The following is a 24176-nucleotide window of genomic DNA, read 5'->3' on the forward strand; positions in this document are numbered from 1 at the left end:
TTCTTCGCGGACCTATGAAAACATAGTTTTCTCCTACACCCACCGTTCCAGATAACCATTAATATCGCCTCAACCTGTACGTTTACTTTAATATCTCGCCAAGGAGAAGTCCGACTCACTTAATGTTATTTCTATTGAAACATCAGTTCTCGAACGCGCGCGTTGCACGCTCATCGCTGTACGAAAATACTTATTTTTCTCGTACGCGTATCGTCGCTAGAATAATTTCCTCGCAAATGTTTCACTGGTTTTCGATATTTAAATACTGGTTCTCGGATCAAATAAAATACTAATTTTGGCTCGGGACCATTTCCAATCGACATCGAATTTATTTAAAAAGATACGCAGGTAACGTCTCGAAACTTCTGTAACTCGATCTTCAATCAACGTCGCGATCGCGGCACGCTTGTATCGGTTTGTTCGTGAACACGTACCGATACGTTTTATCATATTCTACGAGGTAAAAAGGTTTCATCGATAATCCGCTAAAGAGGTCCAATCTCGTACGAGTACGGAGGCGCTCCGTGAAGTATTAACAAGAAACTTGCGTCGAGGAACCTTCCTTCTTTAGATGGTTAAACATACCGAAAGTTTGAAAGGACTGATACACTTTTGCCCCTCGAAGTATATCGTATTACTAAGTTATTAGGTTCGCTAATAAAATAACTAAAAATCTGCCTTCGATACTCTCGCGTACGAGCAAGTTAAAGATATCGGGAGTTTCGAATTCAAGATTGAAACCGAGATAGAAGATTTTTAGTCTTTTACTAAGATAACATAATTCATCTAATTATCGATGTTTGTTCGCAATTGTTTTAACAAGGGGGAGGATCTACGGGAGAGGGGGCTAAGAATCTGAAGAGACTCGAGGCTCCGTTGAATTTACTACATTTTCGAGGCATTCAATCAGTCTTGCGGAACGTTCCGGAGACTTCTGGAGTTTCGCTCCTTGGCTGAAGACGTCTTGAGATGGTTTGAATCCCATCACTAGGCGTTAGCGAAGCACGTATTCTAATTTCCCGTTACCGACGAAACTCCTAGAAATCCGATAACAATCCGTGGGGTTTCTCAGTCTCCCGGGCCCGGTGACGGCGTCTTTTAACGCCGGGGCGAAACCAATCCCCGGGAATCCTCCCTCCGGGATAGCCAAACAAATTTTCATAAAGTAGAAATCATCGGTTAGCTCGATCTGGGTCCCTCGTCACCGGTATACCGAGAAAGATCCGATAAACCTCTTGCAATAGCACGAAGGCAGCGACAACAAGCTGATATCTACGGATTACGGACACACCGTATATACTTTATCCTTCCCAGCCACACACACACACGCGAACGGATATACGTATTCACGTTCGTAGGAACGTGCTTAGCGGAACGCACACCGACGTATATACGACGGTAGGTTTCAGTTCACGTACACATTCGTGATTCTCTTTCGTATCCTGTATCTTTAGCCGGGGGGGAAAGGAGCCTCGAGGAGTTATGAGACGACGGCCATCTTTAGGTATCCTTCCTTCCTTTCCCGCTTCCTTCCTTCTTTTCTTACGGTCGTCCGAAGAAGCCTCGGGGCTTCCATGAGAAAACGAGGTCGTATCACGGAGTCCTTGAGCCATAACATTCTCTATCGTTGAGAGCCATACATCATCATCGTGTTCAACGAGAACCGGGCGCCTCTAAGTGCCTCGAATCGACCTTCGTGCCTCGGTCCTTTTATGCTGGATTCATCCTAGCTTTATCGCGCTACCGCTCTAACCTGGCCCACCTCCTTCGTTCCTAGTCGACCACACCTTCGACTTCTACCCCGTAACGGCGATCATCTTCGCGAAAAGACTCTCCACGGTCCTCGGTGCAACCGACGCGTTCGCCATCCTCTTCCCCAGGGCACGCGAGCACCACATTTTTCGTCGACGTGCTCGGTTACCCGTCTCTTTCGATAGGAATTGATTTTCCGAAACAAAGTTCGGAACTCCATTTTCGTTTGGTCTTCAAAAAGCCTTATATTTTTCAAGAATTTCGAAGAGGAAATCTGGTTATCGAGGGAGGCGTACTGTTTAATCGTTTAACTGCACTGATCTCAAAAATAGCCTCTTCTCCAAGCCCGTGAACTGTATCGTACGAAGGGCGCGAACGATGCAATTACGTGGAAGTGTCGCGGTACTTTGTCCCTCGGAAATATATAACATGACTTTGAAGGATGTTAAAAGTACCAGAGGGCGCGATAGCACCGAGGTTTAGGGAGTTTTATGGAGGATGCGAAATGTAGGATGACGCACAGTTCGCGCGGATTATACAGTGTTTACAGGCATGAGTGACGCGGAGCTCGGGTCTGAGGAATTATGCATATATTAGGCTGGTACGTTACACTGCATATACGGGCTATGTGCTCCTATTTAACACTATTTCTACTCCCGGTTTCGTGCATGCCTATTTCGACCAAAAGGTGCTCTCGACACCCTCGCATTCGAATGCAAATTTTTAATATTACGTTCCGGAGGGGAAATGATTCTCAGAAAATAATTTCAGGTTACAGTATTATTATTGCGCCTCGCGATTAGTTGCTAGGCAATTTCGCGTTGTCATTTTACGAAATTGAAATTCTCCTTTCCCCCAGAAATATTTCTAAACGTAATCTAAGATTTCCTATGTCCGTTTCGTCGATTGTGTTATCGTAGATCAGCCTCGAATCAAAGGGTCGAAGCTTCGAAGCTTCTTAATTTGGCGATTCGTGGAAAGTGGAAATAATTTGATCGCGGATTACTTATACGTGGGATGTACGAAGATCCGCGGGGAATCGCGTTTGACAGAGGAGGTCGTTGGATTAGAGGGCGGCGTTCATCGTTCGACGCGTCGCGATTGGTGCACGCTAATTAGACGGGCCAGGCGTAATTCGATTACCGTAATCGCGTCGCGGGGCTGGTAATTGAACGGCTAATTAGATTAATTTAAAATTTCGCTAATTCGACCGGTTCAATTAGTAGATTGCACGCGGTTCGAGGTCACTCGACGAAGAAATGGTTTCCCGCGCGCAACGTGGAAGAAGGTCGCGGAAGAACGCGACGCGTCGAACGCGCGGGTGTGTTGGTTCTCTTTGGGCGCGGTACGTTACCTATTAAACTGTCTTCTGGTAGGCGGTAACGACTATCCTAACGCCCCGGAGCCCAGTCGCCGTGCGCGATAAGAAATTGGCGCCGGGAAAATTGAATTCTGCCGCTGCCGCGAGTAATTGACGCTGATTAAAATTCCACGGAGGTGAGAATTCCCTTCCTTTGCCCGGTAACGTACGTGTTTAACCGGAGAAGTCGATCCCGGAATGCCCGAACGCCGATTATGTCACCGAGGCTATGAAATGTTTGGATTCCGACCGCGCATTCTTGTTTGGACGGTTCTCGATTGCCCTTTAGTTGGCGTCCAAGAATTTTTGTCGGGAAGCGCAGTGGATTTGGTGAAATAGCGGCGTGGATGTAAATTATTTCGATATTAAATTAGAAATAATAGACTTCGGGAAATGTAGTGACTGGAACGATGATAAAGCATCATAGCGGCAATGTTTAAATTGCTCAATAATTATCTTTGGATAAAAAATCGTCTAATATCGTAGATAAAATAGACGCTGAACGATCCACGGATGATTCGTTTCGCGACTAATATCGCGCGTGCTTAAATGCAGGCAAATTCCCGATACATCGGATAGTATCGCGCGAGCGCGCGTTTTAATTAACGATGTAAAGGATTGGATAGTTAGCAATAAACATATGACCCCCGGAACTAAAGCGTATCGCGCTAATGAACTCTGTTAATTGCACGTCGCCAGGCTTTCAATATTGTAAACCTTATTAATAGTTGCGTTTCAATAATTCGAAAACACGATGATTCGTTAATGCGTGTTTAACGCGATTCCCTTGGATTCGAAGTACGGTTCGTAACGTATTTTCCATTCGTGTTAATTAGCCAGGGAGGTGCGATTCTACGCCCCCCTTCCCCCCCTGTTACTATACTTCGTAACAATACTTCCCGCCAGGCGGATCAATTGCTAGCTACGATTCGCGTAATCGTCAATGATATCGTGTTTCGAGCATTTACTTGATACCGCGTAGTTTGCTCTGGCAACTCGAGCCACGATACTATCAGCAATCGATGAAACGTTTGCCAACTAATTTACGTACTGGTTCGCTTTTTAATCTGGGCGAAATGTAGGTGACTCGAGCATTTCTAAAAATATGTTTCTCTTGCGTCGTTTTAGATTTAATTTCAAAGGACTTTTGAAACGTACACTAATTTTGTTGAAATGGTCCCAGAAAAGAACAGATTCGTTTCACGAATACCTTGTAAATGTAAAAATATGTTAATTACAATATATAAGACTTGATAACGAGTGAGTAGCCTCATGAGTGTGAAATTTCACACCAAAAACTTGTAACAAGTGTGAGGTTCGTAGAGGGTTGTCTGAACCCCTAAATATAATAATTCGTATCTTACTTTATGCCTTATATGTTTGCATGTTGAGTGCATTCTGTAGTTCTTTAAGAATTAAAATTTCCTCATAAATGCATAAACATTCTGCTTTTAGTAATTAACCTGGGGGGGGACAGAGAAAGGAAGTTTATACGGTGGTGATTAAGCAGTTGCTCGAGTCCTCGTCGGCGAGTTGGCTTTCTTATTGCAATTCCGTCTCTCGAGAACTTGCCCCCGTTGGCAGGTATATGCATAGATGACAAGTGCATTATGCCACATAAAATCCGGGATGCATAATGCATCCGGTGTATCTGTGTCAGGTGCTAGCACGTAAACTTATCCGCGCGTGTTCACACATATCCCCGGCCGTTGTACGCCCGTCGTAAGTCTGCATATATTTACGATATGTGTGTGTACACAGGCCTTGACGCAGAAGCATCCGACCCACCCTTCACGGATATAATACATAGTCGCTCTTTTACCAGTCTTACCTCGCCTTATTTTCGCGTCCCTCCCGCCCCCTCCGTTCCCTTCTTCGTTTCGCCAAACAGATTACCCGGCGTTCGAAAGTACGTCGTACATAAAATATGATGTTCAAAAAATATATGGTCCTTTATCCAGCGTGTAGGAGGATTTTCGTATCTGTGCTCCTATTTTCCCCCGCAGGATTTACTGTTTATTACGATTACTGGGACGTACGAATATAAAGAACTATGTGAAGGACGGCTTTACCCACTGGCTTGTTCCCAAGGAACCGTTTCAGATTCTTTTTTTTTCTCCATACACTGGACTGGTTGCGTTTAATTACTCGAAACTCTGTGAAAGAGCTTTGCTTTTCGGGTGAAATTGACGCCCGAAACGACTCCGAGATCTTTATATAATTTATAAAAAGAAATTTTTAAAGAATCGCTGTAATTTAATTTTCTTTATAATCTGCAAGTATTACAAAAAGTAACGGACTTTCTTGGCACGATTTCCAGCCATTTTACGGGCTCGTAAATGGAAAATAAAACGAAATTAGCTCCGGCGTTTGGCGCGTTAAAGTTACGCGGGACGTAACTCGCGTCATTCATTTAATATCGAAACTGTTTTATCGAAGTCGCGGTGGCGCGAACCTTACAAACACGCGATTGAATTCTGTTCAAGGGATATTTGTTTAACTATTGTATTATTCACGGCCGAGACAATGAAGCATAATGCGCCGAATGGTATTGCGAACAGTGGAACACCTGTGGCAGTTTTCAAAAGCAATCATCGGATATTGTAAAAAAATGCGTTACTTTTAAATTTTAACGTGGATTTGCGCGAATCGTTCGACGCGATAAAATTTACTTGATTGTTCGGTATCACGTGGAGCTTGTCGGTGTTAATAATAAAATCTGGAGCAAAATTTTGCGACGACTCCGTCGTTTGTTCTAATTATAAACGAAAGTCAATTTAAAAGAAGTTATTATTAAAGACTGATATAGACAGTATCTAACTCAAGGTTCGTTAATTATTTATATCTCTAAAATTATCGAGTCTCTTATACTCAAAGTAACTCTATTCTCACCATTTTATCAATCGCGGCTTTAAAAATACGCGGTTAATTTTATACGTGTATTTCTATCGTCTATTTATATTAAACTTTTCTCTCAAGCGAATTCTCAAATATTTCACGTTAAAAACGATTCGAGGAATTCCTTCGTTATTACGTGAATTAATTTCTTATCTGATTCTATTAAAATCGAAATAGCCGAATCACGCTAAAGATTAATTGCTGCGTGCTCGGCGTTTAATTTGGGTTACGTTATAAAACAGACCCTTGACACAGTTCCCGTTTCATTTAACGGAACAAAGGCATCCGGCGAAAATAAAAAGTTCGCCGGTTTCGTTAAAAGTTTGTCGTCTTGTCGGTGTCGCTGGAACGTTTATTTAACGACAGCGTGGTAATCCACGGGCGTCGTTGTGCCGCTTTTGTCCGTCGCGAGGGGTTTACGCGTGTAATTTGAAAAATAGCCCGGAACAAATCGGTAAAAGCGTTAACACCCGGGAGACAATCGTCAGACGACGGTCGGGATTGTTCCTTTTTTCCGTCGAAAAATTATGGCCGGGTCAACGGAATTTCTCTCCTATTGTTATGGCCGAGAGAGCTCGTATGGTTAGACTATTGAATCCTCTCCCGGCGGTGGACTTTTTTCGTTCGCTCTTTTTTTTTTTCCCGCTGGAACATTACACCCCCGCGCATGAAAAGGGAAAGAGAATGGACCGGCCGAAGAATGGGTTCTGATTCTGTTCCTGCTGGAAACGGAGGTGCTGACGATGCCATTTGTCCATCCCCCTCCCCCCACGTAACTACAGTCGTGTACGTAACACACTGTACGTAACACAGGTACGAATTCGTACGATCCTTCTCGTCGAATAATGATTTCTTGTTTACCTCTTTGCTCGAGATAAATTCAAACCACCTCCGTTTCCACCGATATTAGACTTCTTGCTTCCTTTCGTTCGTCGATACAAGCCGTAGGAAAAGGGAAAAAGATTCGGGGGGAGGAAAAAGTTGAACCGTCGTTTTACGACCGTAACAAGGATAACGATAACAATTAGCTCGTATGCATGGGCGAGTCTCGAACGAAAGACACTCGTGGAGGAAGCGGTTCTGCTTCGAATCGTACTTGCAACTTTAGCTGATCGTTAGTGGCGGTATCGGAGGAATGTTTCTCCCCGGTTGTTACCAACTTCCACGAGTACGCCGCGAAAGTGTAACGAGTTTCGAGTTCAACAGCGATCCCCCGGTTAAGACGCCGTCGAAGATCTATATGCTATCTTGTACACGTCAGCGAAGTTTCGCGTAAAAAACGGAACCGCTGCGCTTATTGTTTCAATTACGTTCGCGTCTAGTGGCATCGAGAAGTTAGATTTGAGAACGTTCGATGGCATTTTATTTATCATTTTGTTAATTTGCATTCTTTGTCAGGACAAACAGAATTTGGAGGAAAATGGTAGGAGATATGGGGGACGTTCGAATTTTATATTAATTTTGGACGTAAACAGTTTGCGTGAAATTACCTTTGGTTTTGTTAAATATTACAAGGGCGTCCTAGAGTCCTCGATATTGATGGATGCAGGAACACGTGCATCAACGTATTGGACCAATATACAACAATGTCGTTTGAAGCATGGCGATATAATAATGGTATTAGGGGGCAATATGGCAACAGCAAGTGGTAACACTCGGAGGTGACGTAACAGGTCACGATGGTTATATGCAGAATATGCGTGCGTTGCATCGTAGATAGTATAATTATCGCAAATTCGATCCGTAAGTTAGCTAGATAGCAACAAATAACCAAAAAATCCACTATTAAAAACGAGACACACAGATATACAGGGTGTTCGGTCATTCCTGGGAAAAAATTTAATGGGAGATTCTAGAAATCAAAATAAGACGAAAATCAAGAATACTAATTTGTTGATGGAGGCTTCGTTAAAAAGTTATTAACGTTTAAAGTTCCGCCTGTACTGAATTTTTTTCTAGAAAGTGGGTAGGATTTCAGGGGTAGGCCTATTCATAAAAAATTATTGTAATTGACCCCCACAACCGAAAATAATTTTTCCAGAATGATTTGAGATTTTTTAATTTAATTTTCTAATAACTTTTTAATGAAGCCTCAATCAACAAATTGGTATTCTTGATTTTTGTCTTATTTTGACCTCTAGAATCTCCTATTAAAATGTTTCTCAGGGGTGGCCGAACACCCTGTAGAATATTACAATAGAACGTTACTCTAACTTTCTTTTCCTATGATATTTAAAAAATAGTGCTTTTTCTGTACTCCTTTTTGTACTTGTAAAATTCTCGTACGGTCTGAATGTTTTACATTATTTTTCCGTTGCAAATTTCACTGATCCAAAGCCTGTTAATACTCCAATTTTGCACTTGGAAAATATTCAGTTTGTATTTTAAAATAGAACTCATCGTAGATTCGATCACTCAACGTGATTCAAACGTGAATGGTCGTACGTTATAGATTCCAAATGAGATTTTCGTTTGCTAGTATCGCGTTGTGCGGAGAAGATTCAGCGAAGTACTCGGTTCCAGGTTGACTCGCGTCACGAGCGCTGATGTCCCCACACAATTCTTGATTTCGTATCGTTTAGACAAGAATTGCGTTTGGACAATCATAGCCTGAGACATTCAATTCCCTCAGGGTCTTCGGGGCGTTAACATCCAGAGAAATTGCTCCTGCGAGATTCTCCGTCGTAATCCGCGTTCTTACGCGCCACCCTCTTTGCTGAAACGGTCGCGCGTGGAAAGAAGAGTATTATACACATATATATATATATATATTTATTTTAGATTAGTCGCCGGTTGACCTGGTTCTCGTCGCGAGTACTTACCCTATTCCGCGTCCTCTTCTTCGTCGCGTTATTTGGGGAAAAATCTGCGCGTTTAAAGTTTCCCTGGAAATTAGACCATCCCTGAGTGCCGCGCAAAAAGAACGATAAAAATTGTTATGGAAACGAGGGAAGATTATCTTGTTACCCTCTCATTCAGCGATCCGGGACCCGTGCTGCGTCCACTTTTCATCGCGTTGTGCCTGTTTTTTTTTCTTTATTTTTTTTTGTTGAAAGTTATTTCGGGATCGTCGATTTCCTTTGATCAGCGTCATCATAAAGATTGGCGAACTTAGACTCGAAAACTCGTCTCGCGAGCCGTATCGGTGTACGCGACCGTCGGGATCTCCGGGATACGTAATTGCATTACTTCGTCTCACTCAATCTTGATCAATCAACTGCTATTCAGGGCAAATTAAGGGCGGAGGAAAAAGGAGAAAGACCCGCGTCGAAAGACCCATCGCTTCCATTGCCTTCTTCGATGTTCTGTTTCTCCGTGCTTCTTCCTATTTTTTTTTTTCCACCTCCCGCCTCGCGATCTGAATAGCGTCGAGTGGTCCCTCATCACACACGCATTCTGTCGTCGCGTGCGAGCAGGGTGCCTACGAACGTCGCCGATTCGAAACAATGTCCGCCTAATTAATCGCCCCGGGGGGGAGGGGGCAAAATTGCTCGATTTTGTTTCGGATCTATCGTCACGTCGGGAGTCCGGCAGTTTCTCCCAATTAATTTTCCATTAAAAAGTTGATACCTTAACGACCCTGCGCTGTCTACCCCTCCGTTGCAACACCTTCTTCCGTATCCATGGCCGACGCGACGAAAAAACGATTCGTTCTTTATGTTTCGTGTATATGCTTGTTAAAGACATTTGATTCGCTAGGCTGTTTCTTGACAAACAATCTAAACTTATACTCGATCAATCAACAACTTTAGTTCTTCTCGTCTTTCTTCTCAATTATCGTTTCTTATTCAGCCGTATCTCAAACTCGTGTCCCAGGCGAACAGATGGATCCTCTTGCCTTGTTTATTGGATTCTAAATAAAAGTTAATCGTCGTATTTTCTCGTCAACTTTTCCCCAAGATGATCGAAGCATTCCACGTCCCGGGAACGTTAAATACGAGAAGACAAAAGCGGCGAGATCGACGTAGACGCGCAGGCCGCGATCGCGATGGTCGAAGACAGAGGCGAGCAGTTCGGTAAATAGGTAGATGGATGGCTTGGAGTGGGTAGACGAGCGAGTGGTGTGGTCTAATGATTAGGTTAGCCGCTTCGGATGTAACTTCGTTACTTGCCAAATGAACAGACAAAACCGATCCCGCCCCTCCTTCGTACTTCGCCGCGTCCATCCCATCCTCTCTTCTGCATATCCAGCTCCGACAGCACTTTATCCCGATCAAAGACGACGCTGCAGGCTCCCGGAGCTACCCGTTCAATCAATTTCGCTTGATCGTTCCCGCTGTTTCTCGATCAAGACGCCGACGATGTGGACGACGGGTAACGATCGTGAACACTCTGGTCGAAGCCTCGAGCTGGAATCTCTCGAGGATCCCCGGGCCCCATAACCGCGACGAAACGATACGCGTGATAAATAGCCTCTGTCGACGATGGTTACTCGAGCGTTGATTCCCAAAGTCGGGCCTGAACTCGTTTCACGGACTCGTTATCAAGATTGCGAATAGAATAAATTCTGATGACATTTTCCATTTTCAATCCACGTATTATCCTTGCCTCGTGACGGTGGTATTTTTCTTCTCGTGCAACTCGGTTTCCTCCGACTTCTGACGTTCGACATTCTCTGGATACCGTGAAACGTATAAATGGGTTCGAGCGTGATCCAGTTTCAATAATTCACAGGCAGATTTTGAATGGTTTCCTCCGCGGCGGGCTCTTCTATTCTGCGGTGGGTAAGAAGAAAGCGGCACGTGAACCCGCCGCGGAGGTCGGAGAATACGGAAGCAGAGAAACGAGTGAACCGAACTTTTGCGACATCGAGAGGGTGGGCGAAGATGACGGAGACGACGGAGGAGGGAAGCGAGAAGACTGTCGTGGCATTGATCGGCCACGCCGCCGGATTCCTGCCCTGGCCTCTTCAGCATCCAATAGGTCTTCCCGACTTTTGGATACTGAATAGGACGCTAAGAGATCCGACGGTCCAAGATACTTCGTAATCACGAATGAGAAAATGTCGCGTTGTCTCGATTACGGCGATCCCCGGATAACTGAACGGTCGTTATCCTCGAGTTTTTACCGCTACGTAGACTTAACATAGGAAGACGTATGAGAAAATGTTGCGTTTGCTACGGATACAACGATCCCCGGATAACTGAACGGTCGTTTCCCAAATTTTTAGGGAACTGTTCGAATTTCATATTTTCGTGGGGCATAGACTAATTGTAAGTAAGAGGTTTTTGGTAAGCGAGGGAGAATCTTGTTTAGAGAAAAAGGAGTATCAAAATGACCAATTAAGAGAATATCGTGTAGTAGAATGAATAAGATCTCAAAGGATGGAAATTCGTCTGGCTTTGGCCGTCAAAGTTGTTGATCGTGATTGGAGCAACATAGCCTTCAGCGATGAGTCTTCCTTTCGGGCTTCTCTTCTTCTCAGACAGGCTTGGTATATGTATAACGATCCCCTGGTCGAACGAAGTATCGAATATCCGACGAACGTGCACGTGTAAGGCTGTTTTGACGTGCACGACGTCGGTACTTTACGTGTATTTACCAATAATTTGTATGCACAAACGCCTACGTGAACGCCCCAGAATCCTAAACGCTGTTTGAATCAACTATTTCAGTCCCCTGATGCTAATTCTGGTCCATCGTGAAGCAACAGTCATTAAATTGTAATCTCCACAAAATTCTTCTTACGAATAACTTTCAATAGACTTTGTAAAGAATGTAGTTAGAAGGGTGTTTCCTCGCAAAATGCTTTCGCGTATATTTTACGAAAACGCGAAGTCTTTCGAAACCCGGATGAGAATATCAATGGCGAGCGGGTGGCGTTCGTCAAAGGAGCGGCTGTTTTCTCACGATAATCGGATCGTTCAATTCTGGGGAGACGGGGTAGGGTTGGGAGGGTTGAGGGTCGCGTTTCCAGGCCATAGACGATTCCTTGATCCATCACGACGATCTCCTATGTCCGATATCGTCGAGTATCTCGGGTGGAAGTGACGTCGTTTGCGGGCCCTTCTTGAAATTCCGCTTGAACTCGTTGCGACGTTCTCGGTAACGAGGGAAAGACATCTTCGGGATATAAAAGAAAGCCCGCGGAGAGAGAGAAACGTGGGCGCGAAGGGGGGTGGGCGAAAGATGAACAAAAGGGCGAAGGGAGGGACCGCGAAGGAAGCAGAAGAAAAGAGCGTCGTCGGGATCGTTTCTGGTCGATTTTTCAGGAAGAGTCTGAGGTACCGTCGGTTCCTCTGTGAAACGTCGTGTAACCGGAAGCGAGAGAACGCTGCGGTGACTCCGCGGGCGTGTTGGGCGCCGCGCAGGTGGAAGAGGGACAGGAACCGAGGCGAGAAGAAAGAGTGACAGTCGGATAGGGAAACGGGGTCTGGCTGCCTGGGAAACGAAGGAGACGAGGGAATTGAAGCGTACCCGGTCCTCCAACCCCGTGAAGAACCGGGGGAGGGGGGCTGGGACACTTTATAATTGAAAAGCTTCGCTTAAACGGAAACGTTTCTCTCTTTATGCCGCGCCGCCCGCGGAAAAGTAACGGGCCGGGTAAACGAATTTATTAACGTTTCATTTTCGTTCAAAGTTCGCCTCTCGTTTGTCGAATTCCAAGAAAAATATAAAAAAAAGTTACATTTTCGAACCGGTCACCGATTGTATTCTCATTACTGAGCGAGTCGATTGAAATTACAATTTTATCGCGCGTCGACAGAGAAAAATGTATCTGCTACTGTACGTACGCGAGATGTTGCTACTTCGACGGCTCCGCCTATTCTCTTTCACCTTTGCCGTCTCAGCCAATCTCCTTTCACTAGCCAACTTCTCGCGGACGCGCAATATCACACAGCGTGACTGCTAAGAAGGTAACAGTGGAGTTTACGTTGTTTATGGGTCCCCAGCCCTCGAATTGCCCCTCGAGTTTGTATAGGAGATCGCGTAACGTCCGAAGGAAGAGATTTTTACGAGGGAATTTCAATGGGTCGTACGGCGTACGCTGTTTTCGAGCGTTGAGATTGAAAAACGTAGGCGCGGCTCGTGCCAGCTTGGCTCGAGTTTACCTTGCGCGCGGCCAAACCGTTGACCCCGTAAATTGCGAGTTATCGCTTTTATGGGCCTAAAGGTTCGAACACCGACAGCGTATAGGCTCCTAATACAGCCGGGGCGATAAAAATCGCGCAGCGTACGTCGAAACGCATACGGCTTCACCCGTGGCTCGCGGTGCAACGCTCCGCCGGAAGTGGCTATCAATTTGTTTTGTATTACAACCGCTCAAGGAATATCGTCGTCGTCCTGATAGCGTTCTCCAGCGAGATTGGAAACGGTATCAGGCTTCGACGTTTGCCAGAACGTCCAGGTGCCATAAATACGGGTCCAACGATCGCCACCCCCGACGGAGACAACGTTTTAACTCGAGCACGGTTCAAGTTTTATTGTCTGTACAATTTCGAAGACAGAGACAGAGACGTTCGAATATTATTTGCGTTATCGAGCTCTGTTTACTCGTAAACAACGAGGAAAATAATTATGAAAATTAGCGATTTCAATGGGCGATCGTTATCCGCGCACGGACGCTGATTATTATTGTAATCCGCGGGAAGTGTATTTCTATCGGGACGGTTATTATTCGGAAACATTGACATTACACCTGTAAGGGCGCTTAATAAAATCAAGCATTTGGTTATTGCGCGAACGTACCGCGCGCGTGCCTGTTAATTTCACGCATAAATATTATCAAGACTTTATTGCCGTTCGCGTACCGGGTTTTGCGTCATTAAATCGCCGCTGTCCGTGCACCGGTTGTCGTATCGTTGTTTCGTAAACGATGATTAACGGTATCGACGAAGATCGGCTGGTCCGCGGCGTTCATTAGTAAATATCAATCGAGAATGGATATTTACGCGACGCGCGGGCGGAAAGTCGAGATTGGACGACGCGTCTAAAGTGGGTGGCGCGATCGACGGCCACGAGGACGAGCCACGGGGGTGATTTGTGTGACAGATCGGGGCCACCGAGATCGCCGCGGCCGCGGCGTCAATATATTTCGTTTCCCAACTCCATCGGGTCTACCAACTGTTTTCCAATAACGGTCAGCCATCCGTGCATCCCCCTTTTGTATCCGTACGCGGAAGGATGTATGCGCATATTCATGGCTGGATACCATACACGGCAAACCGACGTATCTGCCCCGTAACCCAAGGCAGTTGTTACCGGTTTATCGTGAAAGCAAGTTGGACAAAAGCTTTCGGAACTTAGGAATTCAACCCTCCGGGGGACACGGGTTACGGGTTACGGGTTACGGGTTACGTGTCGATCAAATTTTCAGCCGACGGCGTCGCGCGGCTCGCAACAGGTTGAAACAGTTGCAAATACGATAAGAATCTGGTTGACGTTCGAGCGTGGCCGACCCGAGTCGAGGATTCTTTTTCGAACATGGGTTACGAGCCTCTTGGAGTCCTCGTGGAACGCGTCCCCGTGGGGCGATCTTCCTCGAATCGCGTGTTTGCTATCTCTTTGCGATGTAGAAAAATTCTAGTGCTTTTGAGAAAGAGACAATTATTGCCTCTTGACCGTAGAAATGATATTTGCTTCGTCGAATATCAAGACATGTACTGCTAGAAAATCACTCTAAAATTGTAAATTTTGATATGTTGCTGTTGAAATAATGAAAGCAAAGTATACTGTATTTAAAATTGCGTTGGGGAACGATATTCTGACAAAGAAGGAAAAATTGTGTCCACTAGGAAAAGGAAGGATTGCAGAAAGCTGATTTATTCTTCTTTCATTAGTATAAAACCGGAATAAAGGAGTATTCTTATTAAACGAATTATACAAACAATCCATAACAATCCATAACAATCCATAACAATACATAACAATAGTTTAGAAACGTGTAGGACCTCCCTAATTCCCAAGAATTTTAATTAGTTTTTCATACTTACTAGATTTTTGAGAAATTTTTTAAAAATTTCAAATCGTTCCAAAAAAATTATTTTTAGTTTCAGGGTTCAATTACAATCAGTTTTGGTCAATAGACATACCCACGAATTCCTACGCACTTTCGAGAAAAAAATTCATCACCGAAAATTTGATGTCTGACCATATATGAAATATTCTACTGAAATTTCACGCGTAAGTTTAAAAAATCATAACTTCTGAACGGATTGGAGGATTTTAATGTTTCAAAAGGCAAACAACGCGTGTTTAGGTGAAGAATATGTAGAAATTCCAAGACTATTCGGCAAGTTGTTCCTTAACCCCATAAAGTGAAAAAACCCCCATAAACGTGGTCCAGTTTTCAAACGACCATAACTCCTACAATAATGAGTGCATCTCATTGAAATTTATTCGTGAAGCAGAGTTCACGGATACCTACAGAAAAGTACTAAACACCATTTCCGTACAGCGTCAAACAAGTTTATTAAACATGAAAAACGAATTTTTAAGAAAAATCGACAGTTTCAAAGCACTGTAACGTTGTGAAAAAAAAATACACCAAAACGTAGGGGAATTCGGTATGAAAGAGGACTCGGGCGCATTTTGGGAGATCGTTTCTCGAATTTCACGCGGATGTTTCGCAACCGCTCGTTACGATCGCGTTTGTTCGTTAGTTCTTTTGTGTCGGCGGGCGTCCGATAACTCGATTCGTTCCATTAGGTTCGCGCATTCCGCGATAAACGAGGCGGCCGTAGAAACTATGCGAGCGTTCCTGGAAAGGCGTCGGAGACCGGGTATCAATTAAGACGGGATTTGTTCCGCGAGAAACGCGGCAATTTGTAAAGTGTTGAGGCGCGATCGGTCGCGAGAACGAGGTGGTTTGGGGGACGAAAAAGGGAAAACGAAGGGAAACGAGACCTCGTCGAGACCCTCGTTGGCAGTCCCGACACAAGGGTCGCGCAGGAAGCCGGGACCTCGACGGACTTTCCGTATTTTCGTCAGAAATCTTACAAGCCTCCGGGTGAAACGTTCTTGTTACCGCTGCACGGGCGCTCGACAATAAGCAATTACGACGAACGCTCGTCGACGGAGCGTTATTCATTCTCTCGAAGTTCTCGAATTCCTGACTCTCGGTTCTCCTTAATTTACGCCGTCGAGCGTGCTCGAAGCGGTGTCCTTCTTTTCCCGCGGTACGCTTTCGCTACGTACGACCGTGGAACGAGAAATTCAAGCAAGATTAACCTCTCCTCTGACGACGACGGACGCGTTTCAATGTTCAAGCGGTGAAATTCCTACCAATATCGGTTATTTCTCGCGCTACTCTTTCCGCAATTATTATACCGTCCGTGTGCTCGAAAAATTCGCGTTTTAACTCGAAAAGGAATCGCTTTAAGCTTCGATTAAAAATTAAAAATTCAAAATATCGTCATCTCGAATCACGGGGAGAAGCTGAGCCCGGAGATTGAAATGGTTTCGGTGGTCGTTCGCGATTAAAAATCGCCCCGGCGATCGCGAATCTTGCAATGAGGGGGGGGAATCGCAATAGGCTGAATAATTTTTCTCCCCGACGACGGCCAGACTGCATTATTGAGGGTAGGAATGCTATCACCTGTAATTTCTCACACCGCTCTTTGGTCTCCGGGGGGAAATTCGATCGATAGGAGCAATGTGTTTACGCCACCGTGCCGCGTCTGATGCACCCGATGCGATTCTCGTTAAACTCGGTTCTGTGTCCCTACTGGCAGGTCGGCGAGTTCCGCATGCGAACCTGCCGGAATCAGGCACGGCCCGGCTATGTTTCATGCTCGCAATGCCACAAATTCACATTAGCACATGCGACACTGGCATTCTGGAAACGGCTAATTTATTTTCATCGCGGCGGCGAAGCCCCCGATGATGCTTTTCGATTTTTCGCTCGCGATAGCTACGAACCGATCTCGAAGCTTTCATGTGGCGCGAGTTCCCGTACAAAACGACTTTCCCGTTCCTCGATATTGGTACGATTTTTATTTTATCGTACGAATAACAGTGGATACAATAATAGGCGTTCAAATTGCCTCGGATGCAATCGATCGGGACAGTCTCCAGTTTTGGAGGATTTTTGTATTATTATTTACACTTTTATTATTCTTTTATTTCTTTACGTGTACAGTTACTTTCATATGGTGGCTACAAATTGGAAAGAAACTTTTGTTTATTATGAATATTTCCACCAATTTATTTTCAACGAATATTGTTTTTATTACACTGTGGTTACTTCTGTTTCACGAAGTAGCCTTTTTTGCTTTGTTTTTTTTTTTGTATTAACGGGTAAGGTAGTTCAATTATAAAATCGATAGAGAAGTGTGATATAAACATATACAATAATAATAAAAGCTGTTTTCTCTAGTGATCAGCGAGGACCATTTTCCCATTTTAAATAATATTTATTAGACACTACATCTGGTAACAAAATACAATAATATAATTTACTGAAATTCCTACTTATTTAGTCTAAGCTCTACCTTCATTTTTATATTAAATAATGGTAGTTCGGATATTAGAAATGTATTTGTTCACAGTCTTTGCAGGAAACTAGTTTACGAGAAAATCTGGGGTTTGTTTTTAATTTAACACTAGATTGCTGGATGTTGGTTGTATACCTATTTTGTCTGAAATGAGTAAATTTGACTCAAACATAAAGAATGAAGCTTTTTTAAAAAAATAAAATTCTATTATAAACAAACTTTATTCAAAACACTTTTTGCATATGTATTCTGTTTTTTAAAATACATTTTCCGCAGATTTTTTTATTACATTTAGCATAAACACCCTTACTTCTATTTCTCCTGCATGATACTTGAATTTGACAATTCCTTCGTGCGTCAGTAATTTGAAATACCTTTTACAAATAAATATCAAAATCACCTCAGTGGACAAAATTTTTGTAGCAAAAAATTGATTTTATAAAATTATATTATTTCATTAAAAACGCTCTGTTCGGACGCGATGTATAAAACGGAATAATGAAAAAGGTGAGTAAATAAGACATTTTTTGACCCCAGCTAACTAATAAATTGACAAGATTGAACGTGAATGTTTACGCGTAATTGGTGTTAGAATTCTGATTCTTTATGTAAGCCAGAAATTTCATTTGCAAAACAATTAACTGTTAAATCATTTTATGAGTCAAATTGACTCACAATCGTAAAAATAGGTATACCACATTCGACAATACGAAATGAAGGGGTAAGTCGAGGGGAGGAATTCATATTTATGTATAATTCATTACGGAATTAAAAACCAACATATGTTATTAAAAAATAATATTCAAGTTTTTTATATATATAGCAATAAAATTCTAAATGAGTCAAATTGGCTCAGTCCGTAAATCTAGCGTTAAACCCTTAAACATTTCAATGTACGAAACAATGGACGCACACCAGTTATAAACGAGACAATTTTCGTTTATTTATAGCGAATCACCATTATAATGTACGGAATACGAGTAGGAGTAATCTGGAAGCTGTTTAGATTTCTTTTTTAAATGTAACGGGGTCGAAAAACTCCACCCGCGGGAATAATTTCACCAGGAATCGGGATAATCCATCGGAGTGTTACTCCTAACGAGATCGTTATCGACCAATCGGGGATCGATCGCGTCTCGTTTCGCGTCGCGTTCGCCTTTCTTCCTTTTCCTCTCCGGAAAATCAATTGTGTCTAGCGCTCTGTTCTACAGGGAGGAAAAAGGAGAAAAGTCCACGTACGAAGGTATTTCACACCGTTGGCGAGAGTATTACTCGCCGTGAAGCCACGTTCGGGCGTCGCTCGATATCGAACGTGCACCTTTTTGCGCGTTAATGTTGCTCTTATTGAGAGACGAAAACATCGTAGATGGAAGGCACACTTTTCCTTCCATTCTCCCGTATATTTTTCATTTCCGCTGATGTTATTTCGCGGTCGATAGATCCCCGAATGGCTTGTTGAATTCTTGTAACACCGATGGCTTTTCTGCCCTCTCGGTTTTCATTGATTCCCCGCCTCTGGCGTGTGTGTGCACCTTTTTCGAACTTCCCGACTATTTAGACACGCTGAAATTTTCGTTTATCTTTCATTCTGAACATAATTGGACTCGGAGATCGAATCGCTTCGAAAATTACCGCCCTCACGAATATCCGAAAGATTAATATTTTCGCCCATCGCGATTTGTAAATTGGAATAATTAAACGACGGTTCGCGATATCGTGGCTGCTCGTTCTAATTAACCTTGACTGTAACCCCGATGTAATCGACTGTTTCGTGTCGTGTCTCACGCAAAGTGTCGCGCGCGTAGCCGGCGGTCAAGCGTCGTTGCGTCTGTTTGGTCGTTCATCGACCGAGCTGGTCGTTTAAAGGGCGACGTTTTCAGCTGACCGTATCCCAGCGCGACCGAACAGCGAGTCCGCAGATTTGTCCAGTGTCAGAAACCGATACGGAAGTCGGGGAACTTCGTAGATCGGCCCCGTGACCCGCCTCCCCCGCAGTTCGACGAATCTGGCGCAGCGATCAGTTTGCAACGCGGCTTCCCGACTGTCGGAATCCGAATCGACCCCGAAATCCCTTCGGCCGAATTTCGTCGAATTTCGCTGCCCGAATTCATCGGGAAATCCGGTGACCTTAATTCAAAGCACGCACGGAGGTGAAGAATTTAATAAAGGCCGCGGTTTTTATACAATTTCGCGGGAGTCGCGCGTTTATTTGCATCATAGAGCCCCCGCGAATCACGAGAATTAATCTTCGACGCCGTACGGTTTGTTTCGCGTGGCTTTGGCAAACGATACGTGAAAAAGTTTGAATCGAAACACTACAATGTCGTTCGAATCGAATCGAATCATTTTTCAGGCTAAATTATCGCTGTTCGCGCTAATTCGAAAACGGTCCTAGCAATTCTCCTGACGCGAGCTTAATTCGAACGGACGAATACCCGAGCACGAAATTCCCCGGTTGTTTATAACGAGCAAAGGTTAAAATAATAATTACGAACGGGCTGAACGGCGTAGCTTTTTCCGGAGCAAGGGTTTGAACGGAAAATTGCTGGAAAGCCGGGGCATAATTATTATCCTGTATAGTCGGGGCTCGAGTTATCGACTCTCGAGCAACGTCGTACAACAGCTTACCTGCTCTTTCAATATAAACTAATCAATCAACTGATTACCTGCCCCCGATATTCCGCGCGAAATGAATTTCCCTTCCGCGCTCTCGTTGTAAAATTGCGGGGGGGCATGATCCGGAAATGAAAATAATAGAGAAATATTACGTAAAGGTTGGCTATGAATGCTTTGCTCGATAGTTATTGGACGTCGAACGGGCAACAGCGCGAGAAAGTGAAAATAAATTATAACACTCTTTCGTACGATGCTTTGTTCTCGAGAAAATTAATTTTGCAAATTTACACGGAAGTACAGACGGTAGACTGTATATTTATATTTAATTATTTTAACGCACGTTTCAATGAATGTTCAAACTAAATAATATTAAATCTGACGAGTTTCATAGTAGTTTTAACGTTGATTGCTATCCTTCGATATTTATTTCGGTTGTAAACAACAATAGTACTGTGTATCAGCGAAAAGTTGGCTAGTGGAATGGCATTGGGAGTACCTTCGCTTGCTCCGCCCATTCCGCTTCTACGCATGACGGGATTGGCCAATCCCTAACCAATCGGAGCCGCGTTCCTTTCGCTAGCCAACTTCTCGCGTACGCACAGTAGTTGCCTCGCGTGCAATGAAGTTTAATAGATCGTCGAGGGCGCATCGAAAGTTTTACGCTAGATACCAGCGTACAAATTTATTTACGCGTTGAAAATAACAAGAAAGATCGTAATAATTTGCAATTTCCGGCCCTCGATATTAGACTGGGATGGCCGGGGGGTAGCGAGATGAAAATTCGGGGAAACGGCGCGCGGTTTGCGGAGGCTTAGAGCCTCTTCTACTTGGAATTGGAGAATCTTCCAATCGTAGTAACCGAACGGTTGCATGCATCCGGCCTGCAGCGACGGCGAATTAGTTCGCCCGACGATTCGCTCTCCAGGCCGTGTCAGAATGCCGGGGAAGCTCTTTAAAAATTGCAACGGTAGGTACGGTGCAACAGCATCGGGTACAAAAAGCTGAGACGACACCGCGCCGATAAATTAAGCACGCCCGGGGCTTTCCCCAGCTTTCGAATATGCATATACCCATATCCGAGGCTACGTAAGCCTCGCGTCACGTGCATGTGCGGTACCTATGTGCACACCCGGATGCACATGCACCCTCCACCTTTATCTAGCTATCTATGTACCGTCTATCTCTTACACATAGTTCCGTTCCCTTGCCCAAACCACCACCGTCCCCTCACCCCTCGTCTCGACGACTCTTCCGTTTCGCTGAAGGGTACAGGGACCTAAGGAATGAAGTCAGGGGCGGAGAAGGAGACGGAGGGAAGGGGGGCTGGTTGTATCGAGCGAATTTCTGCGAGACAAGCGGAACTGCTATTAGAGGGAAACGAGCCGAAAAATGTCCGTGTAATAAGACGAACTATTTCCATAGCGGGTCTCTCGCGCATTATCGGAGTTTTCGGCTTAACCGACGCGAAACTTCCTGCCCGGGAATTTCGTCACATTTTTATCGGATTCCCCGCAGTTAAAACTCGTCACGGAGACATCGGGAGCGTCCTTCTGGAGGAAAGCAACGTCAATGTTTGCGGCTTCATTAGGAGCCGTTGCGTACGAGTTCCTCGTTAATAAAATGTGCAATTTTTAACGGTGCAACGACGACTCTCTCCGAGTCTCTGTTAACGAACTTGCGTCTAACCGGGAACTGGGATTTTGATTTCTTCGCGTTCGCCAAAATGGCGGTTCGAACAGCAATTTTTGCTTTTTATCGACACGATCGGAGTATTATTTTAAAAAGCCTTCGACTCCGCCAGCCGTTCCATCCTAAGGAAAAGTTCGAGGTCAATTGAAGGCAATTTACTGTCCTGGACTTTCTAGTTTCTTCATAAATAAAACACAATGGAAGTACAGCGAAGTATCCGTTAATTTCCAAGTCCAAGATTCTTAAAATGAACGCCGGTACGGGGTTGACATGCTCATTTTTCGCACTGTAATTACTTATTTAAATTTAATCAGAATTTAATGCATACGACGATACACTTTCTTTCTAGAGTAAATAAGCTGTGGCCTTTAAATGCTCTGAAGGGTATTGAACCGTTCAATTTACGAATCATGACCTGGAGTTCATTTTAAGAATCATTACTGAATCGTTTTTTAAACGTCTTTCAAGCTCCGCTGGATCCAAGAGGAACTTCAGTTTGGGAGGGACAGAAAGGTTCAATTTACGAATCACGGCTGGGGTTTCGTTTTAAGAATCATTACTGTATCGTGTTTTCAACGTCAGAGTCGGCTCGTTGTCGAACGACACCATTGTCGATTAGAATTTCTGTTTAAAATTCTCGTCAATTAATCAGGAGGGGTTGGAGGGAAGGTTGTCAACGCGTAGGCGCGTCACTCGACCAATCGATGGTCCGCGACTCGCGCTAGCGTCGAACGGTTATTCGCGCGTCCAATTTGTCGGGTTAAATTTAATCCGTGGCGCAGTTTTTAATGATTTATTCACCGAGAAATCGGGGCCGGCTGTCCCGCGTTCGCGCGTAATGGGCGAAAAATTCGGCCTCGCTCAATGAACGGCCATTAAAAGCCCCGTCTCGTCGGGAAAGACGGATGGCCGCCGCGCGCAAAATACGCGGTAATGAAATCCACCTTTTGAAAGTGTCAACCGTGAAACCCCTGACCTCTCCCTTCCTCCTTTTTCCCCACCCCCTCTTCGACGTTGGTCGACAATGGTCGGTCGTTTTAATATTCATTGCGGTAGTTCCGAAATGCGCGAGGAGCGGAGCCGCGTCGCCGGAATTTTATAGTTCGAACGACATTATCGGCCAGCGAATCAAACCACAATTCACGTATCCGGCTCGCGGACGCGCGCCATCGTCGAAACGAACAATTGTTTGCAAAGCGCGATTATTTACGGCGCGGCCGTTCGAATACGCATACTTATGACCGCGGCAGGTCATTTGTCCAAGACCCGCGGTCGCGGCGATACCTGATTGGACAAATTGAGCGACGAACAGGCCGAAAAATCGCGGTGCGGTCGATGGAAAATAAAAAAATGGAGGGAAAGCAAAAAAGAAAAAAAGACACCGGGAGCTTGCATATGCAACGCGAGCCTCCGTAAACACTCGGAGCATCCAGCCCCGTTCCCGATACCTGTTTGCTTTCAATCTGCGGGCTATTGCGAACGTTTCTCCTCGTCCGGCGAGCGTAGAGGAGTCGATTCATCGCGATGATCCTGCACGCGTCGCGTTTCCATCCTCCGGTACGTACTCTTCGATCGATCTCCTTCGGTTGTCGTTAATTTCTGCATCGCGCGACGAACGCACTGGGAGTCGCTTCATTAAAATTTCCACGGTTCGATTTCGTGTCAATTTTATTGCTCGATTTGGTTCCTCTTGCGCGTAGGAAGCACGTTTTTTTGGCTTAGGTGTTATCAATCGAACCGGAGGGTATCGAAAATTCGGGGAGAAACGAAGTCAATGAAAATTCTACGGTAAAAGCATTCGCGTGTTTCGGTTGTAATCGCGTTCTACGGTCCGAAAGTATTCCTCCCGTTTTAGAAACAATTCGTTCGCTCTGGGTAGAAGTTGTTCCTGCCGATAAGTAGTTTGAAGCGATCGGGTAAAATCGTGGAAAGTGTACATTGTTGTCCGACCACCGATACCCGATGGGTCAGATCTTTTGTGTGTAAATGTTCGAAAGTGTCGTGCGACTTAACCCTTGCTACTTCTATCAGAGTCGCGATGTTTTGATTTTTAACGAATAACGATAATAATATTGATACTAGATGAGCTTGTAAGTTAGCGAGTCTCGTAACTAGAGAATGTATAAACGCGAAATAATAAAGTTCAGATTTGGGGTAAAAATGAGAAGATCTTGAACTTCCTCTTGCACCGTTTAAAATTCGTTTGTTCGTTTCTGCAAGCGTATATTCAGAAACATTCCTAGACTGTAAAGACATCGTAACTCTCGGTAAGGTGATCGCCCCTTAGTTAGGTTTGCCACGAGTTCTACGTCGGTTCTCGTTGCTTTTCCATAATGCCATATGTTGCACTCAGTATCGAATAACACCCGATAGTTAGGCCATAGCCCTAGATGATGGCCTGTTGCATGGTCTCACGCTTGTCATTC

The sequence above is a fragment of the Colletes latitarsis genome, chromosome 6 (assembly GCF_051014445.1).
Source record: "Colletes latitarsis isolate SP2378_abdomen chromosome 6, iyColLati1, whole genome shotgun sequence".
Classification (NCBI taxonomy): Eukaryota; Metazoa; Arthropoda; class Insecta; order Hymenoptera; family Colletidae; genus Colletes; species Colletes latitarsis.